At 32.2% G+C, this 20711-nt stretch overlaps 1 protein-coding gene and 1 long non-coding RNA gene across 4 annotated transcripts in view; one reads left to right on the top strand and one right to left on the bottom strand.

Moving 5' to 3' along the window:
• Positions 1–20711, top strand: part of LOC109544361 (protein Tob1) — a 159704-nt gene that overhangs the window by 119570 nt on the left and 19423 nt on the right. Inside the window, exon 4 of one of the 2 annotated variants that reach the window (XM_019914491.2) lies at positions 2708–2752. The gene's annotated coding sequence lies outside the window, so the exon portion shown is untranslated. Of the gene's footprint in view, positions 1–2707; positions 2753–11188; positions 11436–20711 lie in introns of those variants that run through there. The other variant, XM_019914490.2, reaches the window with a different exon arrangement.
• LOC109544362 lies at positions 8633–11090 on the bottom strand. 2 transcript variants are annotated; one of them, XR_002172567.2, is made up of 3 exons: positions 9884–11090; positions 9333–9413; positions 8633–9256 (listed from the first exon to the last, which is right to left on the bottom strand). It is a non-coding gene; the product is annotated as an uncharacterized LOC109544362 (long non-coding RNA). The 2 variants fall into 2 exon arrangements; XR_002172568.2 differs by having other exon boundaries at positions 10809–11090.

The raw sequence follows: 20711 nt of genomic DNA, 5'->3' as shown, positions 1-20711 counted from the left end.
CTTTATTTAATAAGTAATGGTACTCGCGGGTATGTAGGTGTATGTAAAAGCCCCCTCAAAACATATTTGCATTCTTTGAAGTTAAGTAACTTATTTTTTATTCGACACCAAATGCCACCACAGATGTAGGTTGATGTGAAATACCATGTTGAAGATACGTAAGCTTTATTTATGCGCCTGGAATATAAAGTGCAATCAAAGAAACAGATATTGTATTAGACTTTTTTTATTACTTAAGTACAGATGTTGTAGAAAATACTTTCTACTTTCAGTATTTTGAGTGCATTCATGTCTAATTGTATTAAGCTAATTCAGTCGAAATTGGCTGAACACCAAAGGAACCAATGATGCCTGGCTTGCAATTAACAAAATGGTATATAATTCAACATGAGAATAATAGCTACAATTCCAAACAAGATATTAGCAATTAGCCAGTAGCAATTTATTAAAATTATGGAAATTGACAATAATTCTCTTTTTCCTTTATTGTCAATTATCCTATCTGCGTAATTTTTTTAAGTGGAACGACGTAGAGATTCAATGCCAATGTCAATTCAGTTAATATTAACCTAGTCATTCTGAATTCCAATTTGAAATGGTCAATGTTTTACGTATGTTTAAGCACCCTAATAGGAGCAGCATTGAGTACTTAGATATTTTATATTCCCGTTATTGCTTATTCGGAAATAAATATTATTAGGATTTTATTAATAAACAAAAGCACTTTTATTGACATGTTATGTAAAAACATTAACAATTAATTTCAGATCGGTCCCAAAAAAGTCTAATTAGTCATAATTAGCCATCTACTAAAAGGGATGTATAATGAAGATCATATAAAATGAACTAAAATGTTTAGTCTACAAATTGTTAGTAGAGTCTTTAAACGGTCGGCCAGAGCATTAAAATTTAGTTGGGCTAAAACATTAAGTTAGTAAACCGAATATTCTTAAGTATCAAGTCGACTTACGCAACAAATATACAATAAACCAAAAGCAACAGGACAAACCAAACACAATTTGTAAAAATCGCATCAACTTCGATTTAAAGAAAATCAGATTCTTAATTTTATCTGTTAGTTTGGGTCCTGATCAACTTTTGGCGTGATGTACTGAAGCAAATCGCAAATTGTCTATTGAACGGTTCCGGTATTAGATTTAAACGTGGTGAATATGGCCTGAGTGTACCTGCCGCCGAAAATGGTACATTTAACTAGCCACGGCTCAATTTCCGTGATTGTACTCACAGACATAGAAACTATGCTCTATAATAATAATAATAATTTTAAATAAATAAAAATTAAGGTTAAAATTAGTTGACTAATATGCATCCTGATAGAGCATATCTGAATTGTGCCAGTACAATTATTGATATAATAGTTAGCTAGTTATGTATGTACGTATAGTGGTTTATACAAGACATTTCTTGGGAGCCTATTTGTTTACTGTTAAATGCACATTTCCATATGAAAAAGCTGCATTTTCAACTAAACTCTCTAAAGCAATATTATAATAATTTCATATGAAAATATTTGGAAACGAAAATAATATAAAGATATTCTTGATTGTTTTAATTAATGAACGGACATAGGAAAAGCATTGAAGACAATATGAAATACGGAACCTGAGGTTGAGAATTTAGCCTCAGTATTTCCCGATTTTAACTTCTTGGTATAAATCAACATAGTTGTATTCCAGCTATTACCTTGAATATTGAAGTTAATAACGTTGCTTCGGTGCAATGAAATATTGCATTTTTTTATCATTCAGGTTTAAAAACTGATGTAGAAACAAGGTCTGTAATTTTAAGAATGGGAAGTATAGCGTAGAACTCGAATTTTAGCAAATGCTCTAAAATCCAAATATTATATGTCATAACCTACTATATTCTGAAAAAGTTCAAATTTAAGACTGATTCCTAGACTGAAATGCTAAACTATTGAGAAATAAAAATATTCTATTATACGCATATTTATTAATAATATAATTTCACAACTGTTAATTTATTATCGAAATTTTTCATTTCAGGTGGAACGTTTTTTGATCAAATTAGTTCCATATCAATTATGTTTTTTCATTGCAGATATTTTAATATAAATTTATACTTATGGTGCCTCTTGAGGAAAGAATTGCATCTAGAACGTGCCTGAGTTTTAAAAGAGAATATCCGCATTTGCTAACAAACGATGAGAAAACTATTTTAAAAAGTCAAGCTTATTCTCCAAAGCATGGCATTGTTCAACTGATTGTTGAACAATGCCATGCTTATAAGCTTTTTAAATTGTTGCGTGCTTAATAAAGGAAGACAAAGTTTTTATTTTATTGACTCTGAATCATGAGTGTGGGGTGTTGGTTTATCTCACGAGTTCTCTCTTTTTTGCTGTTTTCAATACAAATTTACTCACTACATTACTGCATTATTAAATTAAAAAAATCGGCTTGTAAGTAAGAAAAGTCAAAGATCGATTGTCGCATTCTGATTGTAAAATAATTTAGAAACCGGCACACTGAGAAGTAAAACAACGGTAAAAGTAATAACGAACTAAACCTACATACTTGTTGATTTGAAGGCCTAACCTTAACCCTATTATCCTAAAGGTCCTTCTCGGATGGGGAATTCGTAATTAATGTTCCGTGAGTCTGTGCATTTGGAATGTTTTTAATTGTCTATCAATATTTCAAAGTATTAATTATTGTATTTTTTACAGGTAAATAGGAGCACCAATAATTAATACTTCACAGTACAAGACCAGGTAAGCAACTTGAGTAGGTATTTAGCGATAAATCAGGGATAACGAGTATTTGCAAGTGTTTGCAGATGTTTCACCGCAAACTCTGCAAGACTTTATTTCGCAAAAGATCGTTTTACGTCAGACATCCTGCAGTTTGGAATTACCATTCTCTTGAAACCTGTATTTCAGAAAATTGCTATATCTGATTTTAATTAAATTGCATCAATTAGTCTTAGAATTTTATAAATGCAAACGCTTTTAATTTTGGAGGAAATAATTTCCATTGTCATTTTTTTGCAAGTTTAACTTTTCAGTCATGATTAAGGCTTTAGACTTATAAATTATATTTTTAGAAGTAATTGGGCTCGCAAATAAACAATACTCTTGCTTTCAACAAAATAACGAATACTGGTACAATAATCCTTCACTGAAATAGTAAAAATTAAATATTTACTACAATCGTATCTAGGAGTAAATTAGAGAACTCTAAAAGGCACTGTAAAAAGTTATCTAGAGAGTCATTTATTAAAAGGCGCTTTTCTATTTTTTGGGTAAGACAGTTATTGTTTATCAGGATAATTATCCTCGAAAGCGTGTTGTTCATATCCGAGACGTACATAAGACGTTAGACAAGAATATTTTCCAACATGATGCTGTGTTAGTGCAAAAGTTATTAGATGGGAAGCCAAGACTTTACTTGGAAGAACTTCCAGGTAGACATACAAGAAAAAGTCACATTGAACCTTATTTTATCCATGCATTGAGCGTAAGCTTGAAAATAACCGAAGAACTCCAGATAAAATCTGAGAAACTTATCGTGGCTGCTACAAAAAGTGGCTTATACAGTCACTAAATAAATTACACACGCAGTAGGTAAGAAAGGAATCAACAATTCGGAAAAACGAAGAAAAGAAAGAAGGCGATGACAGCAAGTATCGCATTCGAGCGATACGGCACTATTAAACAGGCGCAAAAGATGGAAAATAGAAGAAGAAATTATTAAAATAAACGAAAAATTTTACGTCAGCCAAAAATTTAAATATTTTGCTGTAGGTAATAAATATTAATGGAAAGGCAGACAGTAAGATAATTTATTTTGACTGTTATCTGTGTATTCCAAAAACTCTGCAACATATGGGAAACTTTAATATTATTGAATTGTTAAATGGCCTAGAATGAACAGGTTAGATGTCGAAGTAATTTATTTGGCTCGCAAAGAGTAAACTACCCTAATTTATCCAGATACCATTAAAAAAAAACCAGTTTAATATCAAAAATTATTTAAAAAATGTGAAACTTTAAGAGTATAGCTTGAAGTTGACAATGTTCTACACTTTTTGTTTCTTTGGAAAAAATACACCAACAGCTAGTTAGCAAATCTAGACCATTTCCACCATACTGGTTTTTTAGGTTTTTTAGCTGTTAGCAACAAAATGTATAATATTCAATACGCTTTATCAGCAAATAGCAATTGTCAATTGAATCCTAGATTTATCCAGATATTCAGGTCAAACCTTCACAGGAATAGTAACATTTTGTGCAGCTCTTTAAGAATCACCTCGTAGAACATTTGAAACATTAGCAAAAGTTTGAAAGGTACTTAAAAAGTACGTAAAAAAGTAAACGTAGTAAAAAAAAGGTAAGCAGTTTTTTGTTTGGATGAGAAAGTAGCAAAATAGATTGGTTCCTCAGAAATAATTTACAATTTAAAAGTCCGTATAAGCATGTTGATTATAAATGTTAAATCAAGAACTAATCGTCTCGTAAAAGCGACACGAAATGGAAAAATTAATTATGTATTTACGCACAAACAATAGCAACTGACCTCAGATTTGTACTAATTCGCATCTGTGGCTTACCATAACAACCATGTATATAATAAACAGATCCTTAATAACGCTAGTCTAAACAAAAATAGTTGGCTTGTTGTTTATTACTATTTTGAGAATGCAGTGCAGTTGTGAATGTTGCTATTTTCGATCAACTTTATGATACATATGAAAATTCTTTGGAATACGTTGAAATAACCGGAAAAGCAAAACTACGATGGAAAAAAGAAAAATAGTTTTAAATTGAAAGTTAAATTAGCAGATGTTCTAAAATAACTGCAGCAAAACTTTTGATCTATAAGCAAAATAATTCAACGTTTGTGGATCTCTGGACCCAAAATACACACATGCACAAAAGCAAACAATTCGACATAAAATACTGCGTGAACTAACAAATGCATAAAGGTTTGTCAATCATTTTTATCTTCATACTCAAGGTCCTTCGAGACTTTGGAGTCTCGACTGTTAAATAAGAAATTAAGTATAACGACGTGAACAAACCTGGAGGCAGACATAGAGCATCAGGCTTCAGAAGCTTGACTAGATAACCGAATCTTAATAACAGTAATCCCGTAGATTAAAGAGATCGAGACTCTTCGAACTCACTCATGTAGTGTTTGTTAGAAGCGAACTATTGTACACGTGTGTACATTGTGTATCTGCTTCTAAATAGATACAGAAGCCCACAAAAAGCTGTAGACCCTCGTTGGGCTGACGCTGATAATATTATGGTTAGTTATCTTGTTTGACTAGTTTTAATAAAAAATTTAATGAAAAAATGTTTCAACCTCGCTCGTGGTTGCTAGCATATTTTTTAGTATTAATTATTATTAAGTTTTTAATTATCTAGCTTTCAAGTTTTTAATTATCTAGCTTTCAAACCAAAAATATGTGTGCATGCTGATGGAAAATGCAATTAAACTGATAAATCCAAGTATTCACATAGTGAAGGTGGCCATTGACACTTTTTCCAATACCTGACAAACAGTTGCAGATTTGGGGAGGGACCACCAGACTTTGTGGGCATTTGGACGGCTCTACTTTTTTTGCCATTTTAACAAATTTGGTCGTTGATCGACGAAATAAATGTCCTTTGGCCGATATAAAAATATTATCATAACAGTTCGTTCGCCAATGTTACGTATGCTCAATTTCTTGTTTTTTGGCAAAATGTAGGAGATGGTCTTACCCATCTCTTCTGTACATCTGTACGCTAAAACAATGCGTATCTCGCTTTTGCTGATTATTCTTTATGGAATAATAGTTTATTTAAAAAGCACAAATATACCGTCAACGCACAAGTCATGGACAAGTACATGACAAACGGAACAAGCAAACGGCGTGGGTCTTTAAAAAAATTCACAAACACAAATTTAATGCATAATTGTTTTTATGTTGATGGTCAAATTTCATCACTGATGACGTGCGACCAAGGTTATAGCGTACAGAGTATACAGGGTGTGTTTTTAAAGTGTTACAAGGTTATACCTCAGAAACAGATTGCAATAAATTTATAAAAATTTTCGGAAAGTTATAGATAGGTAGGGGACATGTTTTAACATATTTTTTACTATTCTACTCAACCGCCTTCTTTGAGAGGTAAAGGAAACTTTGAAATTTTAAATGGAATGACATATTTTTGATTCTGAGATTTGATTCTACATGAAAATGTATGTGTACAAATTTTTGCATGGTTTACTCATCTGGTTACACAATTATCGATAATTTAAGTTTTATAGAATTTCAATACAATTAAACATGTTTAAGTCGGTGGTTTTTCAAATTGTCCAAAATTTCAAAATAGAGTAGTAAAGTGTTTGGAAGTCGAAGGCAGGCATTTTGAACATATCCTGAAACATATTTGATTACTATTAGTGGGGTCATAATTTAATAAATGTATTTTTTTAAATTTATGCTGCACGTCCTAATTCTGGAACTAAGTGATCAAATGGCATAACATTTCTACACATACACAGTTTCTCATGTTGATTTAAATTTCACAATAAAAAATATATAATGCCATTTAAAATTGTATTGTTGCCTTTACCTCTCACAGAGGGCGCTTGAGTAGAATAATAAAAATAATGTATAAATACGTCCCCGTACCTATTTCTTATTTTCCCAAAATTTTCTGAGATATAGCCTTGTAACACTTTAAAAAACTCACCCTGTATATAACTCGTGGACGCGCCAGTCTATTGCCTGTTAAAAGCAAAGTAATTATTTTCAAAAAGTCTAAGTCTCCGATTAAAACTCGTTCAAGCTTGTTGTAGTCAAATTTAGAGCAATCAATCATGAATATGTAAAGGTTTTCCACATTGTTGCCATAATATTGATCTTTCCAACAACGCTATACCAAGTTCAATTGATGGAAAGATGGGTCCCAATCATTTTATCAAATTTGCTAATTTTTTTCAAAACCTTTTGTTTGATTTAACAGAAAACCGTATAGATAACTTATATAATTAGAGTACTTCAATTGAAAATCTTCATTTCGGAACAATATTGAGTTGTTTTCAATTGAATATAGAAACAAATTATTAATTCTATCAGTAAAATAATATGTTTTGTTTTCATTTGTCTCTTATTTTCACCTATTAACTTCGATGACTTAAGCATAAAGTAACAGGTCCTTAATGTAATGTAATGTTATGTGCTTTCCGTTTTTTGCAAATATTTCAAGTATTTTTTGGTTCGATTTCTTCTCTACTCTCTAATTACTCCCAGATAACTTCTCCAGCAAAATCACCATGTACAAAAATTGCTGAAAATTGTGGGCGCTGTGAAAACCCAAATCATATACATATACTAAATTCACTTACCCTTGGAATTTAAATATTTTTTCCTCGCTTTGACGGTTGGCAATAGTTGGGAAGTTCTAGTTTAATGTTTCCAGCGCTCAACAATTGCTATTTCAGAGGAATGGTCATGTAATTTTGAAGATGAAAAAGTAAATCATGCAATAACAAGTTGATTTCAAATGAATGTGAAGACATTCTGACGCAGATTCCGGATAGCAAAATATTATTTATTTGCGTTAGACGCCATAATCTCAAAATGTCTTGATGAAAATATAAATCAACGTTATCTACTGCAGTCCTTTAATCCTTGAAACTTAGACCAAACTAACGATGTGTTTCTCTATGTAAATAGTGATAATAAAAGGAAAAATTTGTTCTTTTGCCTTACTTTTAATGAAAAGAACACATAAACTTAATAACACATTAACTTAGTTTTAAACAAAAGACAAAATAACACATGAAAACGCTCCCTATAAAACACATGATGGAACATTGTAGAAATATTAATTTAAAATTAGCGCACCCCGAATAAAATGTTCAATGCTTGTTTTTGATAAAATGCAACTAGGATGGTGCTAGCGAGTTAGTTAGTTTCATTTGGTTATTTTGTTCAAGAAAGTTTAGCAAGCTAATGGAGTTCAAACTTAGTTGAAGGTCAGTTGTTGACGAGACGAATAGCTATTAAATAATTATAAAATTAAATTAATTAAATTGTGGAAAGTTGCAATGTGAAACTGCATAACTAAAAAATTAATATATGAAGATTCAAAAAGAGCCGTCTAAAACGTGGTTTTCTCGATGATCTTACCACGAACATTTTAAGAAATAAGTTGGGATTTCATTATTAATTGAGCATACGTGATAATTTTTCGTGGTTTGTTTCCGATAAAAAAAAGTAAAAACTCGAAGAGTAAAAATCAACATTGTTTTATCTGCTCAAAATATTTTAATTGTCTTCGTAATTCTAAATGGAATTGGAGGATCAACGGCACAGCTATCAATAACATTAGGTATGCCGATGACACCGTATTGTTTGCAAATATTCTCGAAGACCTACAGAGGCTGGAGAACAGGATTATGCGAATTAGTAACGATTATGGCTTTTCCATAAACATTACCTTTTCCTATTAAAACGAAGAAACGGCGAATCGCCAATAATTTGACGCTAGAGCTAAAGCGAGCGATAATGGCTTGATGTCATATGTTTTCAGTTCCACTCTCTCGGTTGGAGAAGAAAATAATCATACCGTATAAGGAAAGGAGATCTGAGATCTGGTTATATAGGCATTTACTGAGCACCTCCTGAATACGAACATCTTTTGAGAAAACTCAGCACAAAAATATATGTTTTGGTTTCCATCAAGAAAACGAAATGTTTGGTCCTCATGTTATGCTTTTGATGGTCGATATTAGAATTGATGTCGATGATTTTATTTGGTCAATATTTGAAAGGTTCTCCGAGAGAATTTTTTAAACCATTACTAGTTACAAGTTCGACTTTCGTCTTAATTTGCTCCATTACAAAATCGTTTAATGTGGCGCAGCCCCTGGCATTTTTACAATTGCGTGTCAATATCTGAAAATATTTTGGTGATTAATACAAATTAAACAGATCGATAAACTCGCCTGAACATCGTTCCATACATTGGCCTAAATATACTGTTGAAAATATCATTCGGCGTTCCGCGTTTTTTACATGCATAAAAAAACATATTCTGTTCTAAGTCATTCTTCTGTTGGAGTTGGTGACGTGTACCCAGTGCACTCTTCAAGTTCTGGTTGAGTGCACTTACATGCTCCTTCCAATTAAAATTATCCGTATGTTTGAATATTTCAATGGATTCCATAGTGATTCTTGGAAACCAGCGTTGGGTATGGTCTAAAACCTCTGCTTGCTGGAAAAGAATTTGATATTCATTCGTCAGTGCGTGCCCAGCTACAGCCGATTTCCCTGTCTGTCCCAATCTATACCTTATCTTGCGTTCCGTGATTCTGGTGTTGACGACGCTTCGCGTTGTTGTGACAATGTCGAAGCCATAGCTGCATGGAATCCTGTAAATTCCAGATGCTGAACCTTAGATTCTTCTTGGTGGTTTTTTTTGACAATTTTTCGACAAACGTAATATTATTGAATAACTTTAACCAATAGCTGAGAGTCAGACTTTTTTCCTTATAAAAGTTTTATTAGATCGTCTTGGTTTGACCCAGAGAGTATCGCACTGCCGTTTTAATCATGTCCTGACGGGACACTGTACATTTTTGAACATGTGATCAATTGAATCAAAACATATCATGAGTCGATTGCTTTAATTCCTCTACACAAAATATATCTTTGCCTCCATGTCTTGACTACCGAAACAAAATAGTGTTTTGAGGCCTCAGGTTTTTAAAATTTATTGCATCTCAGTTTTAGTAAATACAATCTATTGATAGTGAATATATTTTTTATATTGTTAAAAGTTATTTCTAAATCCTTTATATTGAGACACTTCCAAGCAACGCATTAACTAAAACGCAATTACCTAGTTCAATTGGCACTGTTCAAGTTTTTTAATATGTGAAACTCCGCCTACTAGAAATTGCTAAACACAGAAACGTTTCTATTTATTCCAGAGAATCATCAAAACATTGCTTTCGTGCTGCAGTTCACGAAACCGAATTCACCTACATAACAGGATTTAAATTACTGAAATTATGGTCGAGATTACTAATGAATATTCTTCATAGTCATGAATAATTTGCAATGAAAATAACACATCCATAAACCGATTTGCATGCAGTGGTTGCGAATATTTAATAACATTTTGTGGAAAATAAAAACGTGCAACTAATCTACATTTTGCACTCACTGACCCGACGTCATCCCAATGCGAAACAATGTGCATTTAAGAGTCAGGTCACATTGAGCACCCACGATGGTGACTCTTGTCGCAAAATTATATTAGGCTCACTATACGCAATGTTTAAAATTAATTATCTAATATTTTCCTATAACCCTTGCAATTATAAATTACCCTTGCACACATCTTTACGATAGCAATGCGAATTTTCGGTAATCGCTTTTAAAACTCAGCTGTACAGATGTGCTTCATTTTATTACTCTTTTGTATCTATACTTTCAGATATAGATAGATAGAGACAGATAGCTTTGAACGAAAGCTTATTTTAAAACCAGATATTATAAATAGAAAATGTGAATAACAGCATATCCAAGCAATGAATAAACTCATTGTTGCTTGCTACTCCCTAATGATGCAGAAGAAAATATGCGAAATGTACGCAATTGAAACAGAGGAGATTTATTTCTAAATATAAAAACAAAGTTCATTATCTCCAACGTTTTTATTATTCTAAAGTGACTTCTCACAAAGTACACGCAAATGAATGAAAAAATGGTTTAAATGCTACTGGATTAAATGCAATTCACGAAATTTATTGTGTGCTTACATCCAAAAAGCTAACGATAACTTTCAATTCAACCGTCCATGAAATTTCATCGTAACATTCCGACAATTGAGAAATATAAACAATCAAAACATAACATTATTTCCGATTAAATTACCAAACCATTAGCGCGATTACTTTCACTCGTACCTCGTCTGTTCAAACCTGACTATGAAAACTAGATATATTTCGGGCAACTCAAAACACATATGTACGTATAAATATGCCCAAAAACAATCCCACTGACGTTATTTGTCATTATAAAGAGAGTCAGTGCCAAATTGTTGCCGAGTAAACACAGAAAAAAATTCATTCCATCACATAATTTGGCAAGCTACCGCGTTTCTGAATCACCAATTTCACGGTTTTAAAATCAAAATTTTGGCTGGGGCGATCATCATTTGGAAGTTGGTGACTGTCGCGTCCAGACTGATTATTTTAGTCTCTAGATATTAAGTGATATTTTGTTTTATTTTCGTCACGTTCGGAGAGATAACATAGACTGGTTTAAGGAAATCTAATTGTCATTGAGCTCGGTATATCCGGATACACAAGTGAAGGAGATACTCGTATATTCAGTGAAGTTTTCGTTTGCAGTTAGCATCTTGCTGTTTTGTGACTATTACATTGGTAAGAATATTATCAAATTTTGCACGCAGCAATAATACAATAATTATTCTTACTTATCGACAATTGTTTTCCTCAATTAAGAACACTTGAAACTAGACCACTCTATTTAATAATGCTTTCTTTATTTTAATTTGTTTATCAGCATAAAATTGATCTTAGTATATGCTGAAACCAAAATAATATTAATTACTTTCGCGGAAAAGTTTCACGCAACATATGTAAGTAAGTTTACATAGAAACATTTAGTTAGGGTTAGACTTTCTTGGTATAGCTGAGTTTTTGCGGACTATTAAGACCGCTAACGGTCTGCTCAACTTCCCTTATAGCTCCAGTTATACGAAATCATAAGAAACACTTGCAAAAATGTTGCTTTTCACAGTAACTCTTTCGTATAGGTACTCTTTCATCGTTGTAGTGCCAGTAAAATGATTCATTTAATAACAATACAAGAAAATTCGTTCTCTTATCAAAAAATTTCAAGTAGGTGTCAAAACATTCTTAACGTTTAAGTGTCTGTTTTATTTTATGAGGTCAGTGAAAGTTTGATAACAAGCAAAAAACTTATGTATGTGCATCAAGCAAGTGCATTCATTCATTCCCAATTTTTTAAATTAATCTACTTTGATTAATTGTTCAATGCTCATTTGGCAGACTATTAATATGTCAACAAAGTCTGTTCTTGTAGACTGGAAATGTATAACAATTCCGAACATGCATACGGTTTCGCTACGTGAACTTCCTTCTTATTGTTTTTTAGACCGTGAGAGTTGTTGAAGAAACTGAAGTTGGTAGCAACTGAAAAGCTGATTGCTCACGTCATACTGAATGCGCTATTCAAAGGAAATGATTTTGACCGTTTTGAGTCTGTTAAAAACAAGAACTAACACAACGCGTGTAAAGCTATTTAAAGCTTTCGGGCAGATTCTCCTTGATCCCAGTTTTGAAGCAACCACGTATGCGTAATAATTGAGCACGACACGATCGCTACTATTCCATCAACTTTTTCGCCAAAACCTTATTTTAATGCCAAGTTATAAGACGAGGCCCATACAATCGCAATAAAAACTGAGGCTGTTTAAGTAACTAAATATTAATTTTTGAAACGATGAACTCTTTTGCCAATACTACGTCCTGCATAAAATGCTCTCCATAGTTAATACAACACTAACTTGACTGACACACTTTTAATTTATTATTGCAATAGCTTTTGTTAATCCTGAATAAGAGAGGGGACTGTGACATTATTTACGCAGAAACACTCTGTATACAGCTTATCTTATAACTACTAACAGAATTGTTATCAAGACAATGTAACCGCACTTGTGGAGATTTCCATTTATTTTATTATTATTTGCTGATGCAATAACATTATTGGAATAACATGTGGCCACAGGATTTGTACCTAACACCAGATACCGATTTGTTTTCCTGTGTCAATGATTCTAAATTTGTTTTTCTAACGTTTAATTTCCGTTTATTTCGTGTGGAAGCGAAATTGCGAAACGAATTCCACTTTGCGACAATTCAATCTGCAGCTATCGCTATATGGAATCTATGTTTTCTCAACTACTGCAAAAAGAATCAGTTCCTGGTAGCTGAGAAAACAAATGCTACTTGTCGGGCAAATCGTAGTTTTTCATCCATATAATTAATGAAGCAAATTATTGATCTGAATAAAAACTTTTTCAAAAAGTTTAAATATTTTTTAGTGTTTATGATCAAATGTTTTTATAATCAATTAGTTTTCATCAGCTTCGTTTGAAGTGATTACTCTATATTGGAAAAGTATGTAATAAAAATTTGGCGCTAACCTCTGTATGTATGTTAACCTTAAATGTTTAAATGTGCATGAAAATAAAGGCAGTTAAAGTTTTTTGCACAAAAAGTTTTGCTTAAAATTAAAAATGCGCTTAAGCGACAAACTAAAAGACGCGAATAGAACTTTCCAACAACGAACCAAACTTTTCAACCAATTTATAACGATGACTGTATTCAAAAATGCCTCAGAATCGGTCATCCCAAGTGCCTAAACAATACTGCAGAGCCGATGTTATTTCCATAAGAAGATAAGGACATATTTTGCAAGCCTGGATATAAATGTTATTAAGTTTTCTTTCTTTATATTGCATTATTGAAAACAAACATTTCTGTTATCTTTGTGGAAATTTACAACAGGACAATTGGTAGATGAACCGATCTGTTAATATTGAAACTTAAATAGTAGCTTAAGTGAGTACATGTATAAAATTTGTTTTTCGCACCAGATGCTGAAAACTTCGACTGTTTAAATATGCCAATAAAATGTTAAAATAGACGTGGCAGATGTATAAAAGCGAAAAGTTTATTTTACTTTGGCCACAATGGATTTGAAATTGTTTCACCAAATCCGATTAATTATTTTAGTTAGTGCTCTTTCCAATTAAATATCGAACCCACATTAGAAACAACGATTTCTAAAGAATGTTTCTATTTTCTTTGCCTAAGTTGTATATTTTTCAGTGTCTTGACTATTGCCCATATTCGATCCCGACTTTTGAAATCTTTCAGGGAATAACTGAAAATACACTTGGCTATTAAATGTTTTCCTGAAAAACGCAGTTTTCATATTGCTTATCCTAATATTACGTGTAAATATAGGACTTGTGGCTGTTTTGATCACATAATTTTTAATGGGTGGGCAATTTTCCAGAATGAATAATTGTTGTCAATTTATCTGCCGTGTGTTTGTTTCCAGTGTTCGATCGTCGTAAATAAAGTATAATAAATTTGCTTTTATAATATTCTACATCGAATCTTCAAGTGTTTGCACAAATCCGTTACATGTAACTAATTGTTATAAATACGGGAGAATCGCAATTATTCGTTTAAAATGCTTGTGAAATTAAATATTATTATTTTCTTAAACAAAATATTAAGTAAAATAGGCAAGTGCAAGAAGAAGAAGAATATTTCAAAATGCACCAACCTCAGGCACTCCCAGGACCGGTTTCGAGACTATTAGCTCTCATCAGCTGGGTTCAGTCTGAATTTACCGATTCCCAAACCTGCACTTTATAACATATATACATTCGCATTCTAAAGTGTAGGTTTCGGAATCGGTGATTTCATGCTGAACTCAGCTGATGAGAGGTAATAGTCTCGAAACCGGTCCTGAGGGTGCTTGAGGTTGGTGCATTTCAAAATCTGGACTTGAATAGCATGAAAACCAAAAAAGTATATCAAACATTACTCGACATACAATTTAAAAGAGCAATATTTGATATTCACCATAAAAGAAAGGGACTTCTTTAAGTGCAACTAGAAATGAACTACGCAAATTAAAAGATAATTTACTAATAAATAATATTCAAAAATATTTGCCCCCGTGTCCAGACATAAAAGCTCTCTACAAAACTGTTTTTACTCGAATTTATTTATTTTCTTCATTTTACCGGGGATGGCACAAGAAATGATCTAAATTATAACTTTAATAGAGCCTCATAAAAATGTGTAATTCTCCAAAATAAATGAGAGATTAAAGCTCTAAAATGGTTATACGGTAAGAGTAGGGTTTCCTTTAAGTGCCAAACGAATAATACAAAACATCTTCAGCTATTTCGTAGTATTTCATGCATTTTAATTTTTTAAGTTTGTTTAACCATTAATAATAATTATGCTAAACATGAATCACTTTTCAGTGAAACCTGTTAATTAATTCTGATTGCTCTTGGGATATTTATTTTAGAGAAACTGCCCTGTTTTAATTTCTTTGTTCAGAATCTTTCAAATGCTTGTTTGCTAACCGTTGATGAAGTTATCAACTATTAGTAGATACACATTTCAGTTTTGAAAGATCGAATTATTAAAACTACATATCTTAACTTGCTTTTAGCAAATTGGGGAGAAGTTTTCAGTAGGTTTAAGTTTTAGAGGAAGTAAAGCATTTGACTGTTAACGTTATAATCATAAATATGTTTTCAACAATTTTTCGTTAGTAATGGTGTAGCCCATAAAAATTACTTTGTATTCTACAGTTGAAATAAATATATCAAAAACTGTAGAACATATTAAAGGTAAAGCAAATAATCGCTGAATCTTTAGCATCATTTGCTTTGGTATTGTAGCTCTTGCCAATCAGTCTAAAATTAAATTACATAGCTTTAACTGTATATTTCACCAGTTAAAATAAGACTAAAACGCCATATCAACATTTTTACAGTCAACTTTTTAGCTTTGTTTCAATTTAATCCATTCAATTAATTCCAAATGTGATAAGATTTGTTCGTACAATTTTCTGTAATATTTTTTGTTGCTTGTCCTATTATAAACTACTTTTGATCAATGTGTTTGCCCAAAAGAAGAGTAACACCCAACGACCGGCAAAGACACGACAAAACATTCTTATTAGAAAAGTGGTATTCACGTGCCTGTCCGTTACCCGAGATAATGCCTATAACTAGCCCTAAGCAGAATACATAAGAAAATCTACACCCAACGGACCGGCAACGACACGATAGAATTTTCTCTCTCATTCTTGCCGACAAAGTCAATAATGTGAACACCACCATTTGCTTATCTAATAAGCATGTTTTGTCGTGTCGTTGCCGATCCGTAGGGTGTCTGATAGTGTGAATCAGCCTTTGACCTCCATTCACAGTTCATATTAACATTAAGAAACGCGACAACGGTTAGACACAATTCAAGACCAGTAAAGTGCCAAATTAAATGCAGAATTAAAATTTTTAGATATAAATACAATATAATTGAATAATTTTTAAATGCTTCACAATCGAGATTCGAGATGTAAAACTCTAAATTGTCTACAATTTCATACTATGTATCTGCTTGTATCTAATAATATTATATCTTTCTTTTTATATAAACCATTTTATCTTATTTGCGCTGGTAGAATGTTCCCAATTTAAAATTATGCAACTTAATCTCGGGCCAAAGTGTAAATGATGCTCCCTGACGAAAAATCCAGAATAACCATTTTCAATAAACTCTAAATGATTGACATACATTTAAAAACGTTATCATGTTTGTTCGCAATCTTGCTTGTTGCCTCGTGAGTAAAATCTTAAATAAGCAGCAGCAAGGATACATGTATGAGTACAAGTCTAAAACAAAATGCGAATTATAATTGCCTAAAGCTTGACTATTAAAAAAAAAGTTTAAAAAAATAAAAAATATAATTGCTAAATTAAACACTAAAAGGCTAAAAAGAATTATATAAGGATTATCCATGTGGACATTTAAAATATATTCACATGAGCACATTCAATGCGGGTTTTTAATATTAATTTAGCAATATTTCAGGCTTTATTTAATCAAAACATGTGAAGCGGTCCTAGATGAAAAATAACTTCTAATATTCACTGTCTGTAAGTCAGTCGAGATGAACTGATCGATGTTCTTTGAAAGGAAAACTACTTATATTTTCATTGCAATGAGTGAGACTGCGGCAAAACTGCAAATCTGGTAGTACAATCAGGGATAGACGAGTAGTTTAATTTTGAGTTACGTCAGCTTTGTTGTAGATAATTATCACGCGCAAAAGTACGTCAGTGTTTTACACAAATATAGACCATTCTCCAATAATTGGAAATTTTGCTTATTTATTCATTTTACAATTTTTTGTCTATTTTGAAATTAATTGCTCATTTTGTAACAAAGCTAACTTTACTCTGTTTGAGAACTATTTATTTATCTGCTAGGTTCTAGTTCAATACGAACATGGTGTTATTTAACAACAGCTCTTGAACACTCTTGAGCGATGACTAAATAATAATTAGAAGAATTTCGGTGTTTCTAGAACTAACCATGTGCAACAAACCTTCAATATGCGTTTATACCAGATACTCAGAAATTTCAAGGTTCGATTATACTAACTTATTATCTGGTTTGATTAGATACCTTAAGTATGTAGATAATATATAATTTTCAAAATATTTTCGCATATTATCCAAAAAGTAATATCCACTGCAGACGTTATGTAAAGAAATATATAATAAAATAAAATTTGTTGCAATTCATGAATCGATTTTTAATTTGCACTTGAACTTTAATAATTTTTTATTGCAGTTATAAACGGATTTGTGCGAGCAATAAGTAATAAAGCTTTACAAGTTTACAATTGATTTAGATTACCAAAATCGTTAATTTCGCCAACAACACGTGAAACTGTTAAGCGCCTACGTCTCCATCATTGTATAGCTTATAATATGAGACTCGTTTGTACACAGTAAACGTGATATTACTTATTATCGTCATTTCGACAGCATTATCCCGTGCATTGTGGAAAATATTGCATGCTACCTATGATTTGTCCCATTTTACTGTTACTGTAGATATAATAATGTAGATCATAATTTATCTATTTATTTTTTATTTTACCAATAGGCATGATGACAGATTTTGAAATACCGTTGTATAATGTAGGTACACCTCTCATTCTTCCGGAAAAAAACATTATTTCCGCAATACATTAAATGTTAATGGCTCAAATTATCTCATTTTTATCTTGCTGTTTTGTAGCGCAAAAACCTTCGGTCGTGTTTGTGACGTCACGCCTTCTAACAATTTACAGATCGCTAATTCTGGTACTGATCTGTTGATCCGTACCGGGTCCTAATGAACCGGATCTTTAAAACGAGCCAAATCTTTAAAATGACCCGACATCCCACCAGTAGCCACAACAATCGAAAGGACATGGCACAGACGCTGTGATTACTACAGAGGGCGCGACGTCATACGATCTGATTGGTGTTTATTCTTTCATTCTTTTATACTGTCATCACGCCTCTTATTGGGAACTAAATGAGTAAATTTGTTTTGCAAAAAATAATTGCAGCTCTRTAGGGTCTTGCAAAGCCAAAATGATTCAACTSGCAGAATCAAAATTGTAGGGTCCCGCWGAGCCAAATGATTTGGCTCTCAGGATCAAATTGTAGKGTCGCGCAGAGCCAAAATGGTTCGGCTCGCAGAACCAAAAGTAGGGTCTCGATGGACCCAATTTGTAGGGGGAATTTGAGAGTGACTTAGTGAACCGTGGGTGAAGTTTCGCGCATCTGCAGGATAACAAATGTCTCGCGATGTTTTGTTTGCCCATCTAGCACTAGTTGGGACCGTTTATTAAATCATAAAATATCTGAATTATTCGGCTCGGCAATACAAGCGTACGCTTGTAGAGATGCTAGAGAGAGTCGTAGAGCCCGAGAATAAACTTTGAGAAAATTAGAGTAAATCTCCCGAGAAAGAGAGATCCTTTTAAGTACTAAACCTGARAGAACTTTATGTGAACTAACTTGTAATTTYTCGTGAAGTCTCTAAACTCAAAAAGTGAACAAGCACTAAACACAAAAAGGATATATATATATATATATAAACAAATGAAATCGAAATGTGGAACCAATATAAAAAATAATCGATAACAAAATGGATCAGCCATTATTATTTGGCTAATTTTATTTTACCAAAACGATTACGTCGTTCCACAGTATTCTACTGTCAACTTCCTTAATGCATAGCTCTTTTTTAGCAGAAATGATCTAATAGGTGAGAGAAAGGAAAACAAACCGATTTCAATCAGTTTTGTGTACCATGTTGCGGTTTTCTACGGTCCTTTCAACCGCATCAAATTTTGATTCGCTTATTTACATTAGCTGGTTATTACCAACCCAATTACAGGACAAATTCTGAAACTTGTCGTATTTCTAATTATTTCAGATCAACATTATGTTATGCATAGTTATGCCAAGCTACTAGCTATATTACTTATAGAAATGATTTTTTTGAACCCCCGGTTTAAAGTACACAGTTTCGCCACTGTTTTCGATAGCCCAATAATCCCTTTTACTTATTACAATGACATGACAATGACAATTTACCATTGCGCCCATTATTCAATTAAATTTTCTGCATCTCGTGTGGAAAGTAACAACTTTCGCCACGCACGCTGACTGCTTGACGGTTTGTCACTGACTGTCAGCTGACCGTTTGACAACATTTTCAAAACCTTTTATTTTTCATGTCTAGTTTCCACTGAGGATTAAGAAAAACTCATTCCTTTATCAATATTTTCATAAATTATAACATTTTCTTCAGAATCAAAATTTGCAAGTAATGTTGGAATACCAAACTTTACAATTCTAAAAAGATAAAAGGAACTTTGAAAGTTAGCAAGGAACATAATTAAGGTACTTTATATGTTTACAAATAATTTATGAATAGAAAGTAAAAGGAATGAAGTCGTTAAGTAACTTTTATGTATAATTGAATGAGAAGCAGTAATGATATGAGAATGCAAATTTAACAAAAGCTGTGATAAAAAATCTTGTTAATAATAATTGGTTTACGAGGCAAATATATGTTGAAAGGGTTCTAAAAATTGACCTATTTCAGGGTGGTTAAAAATTTGCGTCATTCCTATCTGGGTGTGTTGTCAGGAGAAGTTTTTCGAATACCTACAGAAGAAGATAGTATAAAAAATATTATTATTAAAAACTGAGATGTATGCAAAAAACTCGTTCAGAAGGTCGGCCACAACAGTAATCGACCTCATTAACATTACCTATTGCTTCTTAATTATCAAACACTTTTTTAATATTAAAAAGTTTTATAATTTAATGTAAAGATCGTAAATTTTCTATCCGAATGCTTAAGTATTCCAATGAGCTACCAATCAAACATCGGACCATTTCAAAATAATAGTTAGGTACTTGCAATTTACTTGCAATCTTCTGGAAATTTCCTTAAAAAATTAAATAAATTTTGTCCATGTAAGCCCCGATAACCCCTTAAAAAGATTGCCGCCAATTTTGAATCACCCGGAATGTGGTTATATATTTATATACATACTTAGATGTATCTAAACTTTGACCAAAGTTGAGAAGCCTTCATCTTTAAGGTTCATGTGTTTAGGAAATTGAACGAATATACAGGGTGGCCATTTTCTGAATCTTTGTATGGGTAACTTCTACATTTTTAAAGATAGAAATTCCGTTAAATGGGCAAAATTGGGCAGAATTCGATTGCCTATGCATTACCGTTTTCAAAATTTAGGTACCCGACTTGGTTCCTGAAATATCCTGAAAAGACAAGAAATCAACACTTTTTTAATTATCACTTATTACGTAAATTGCTTAACTTGGAAAAAAGTTAAAACCGCCCTTAGTACAAATTTTTGCGTTGAATCCAATAAACTAGCACTCGTTATCATAGTCAACTTGATTTACGAGATAAAAAATAAACTGATGGTTTTTTAAATGGTAGTAAATCATAGTTGACTGTGGGCCT

This window comes from Dendroctonus ponderosae, unplaced genomic scaffold, assembly GCF_020466585.1.
Source record: "Dendroctonus ponderosae isolate FM_Combo_2020 unplaced genomic scaffold, Dpon_F_20191213v2 Dpon_F_20191213_5, whole genome shotgun sequence".
In the NCBI taxonomy this organism is placed as follows: domain Eukaryota; kingdom Metazoa; phylum Arthropoda; class Insecta; order Coleoptera; family Curculionidae; genus Dendroctonus; species Dendroctonus ponderosae.
The sequence above is the reverse complement of the archived record's forward strand: the minus strand, read 5'-3'. Positions and strand labels throughout refer to the sequence as shown.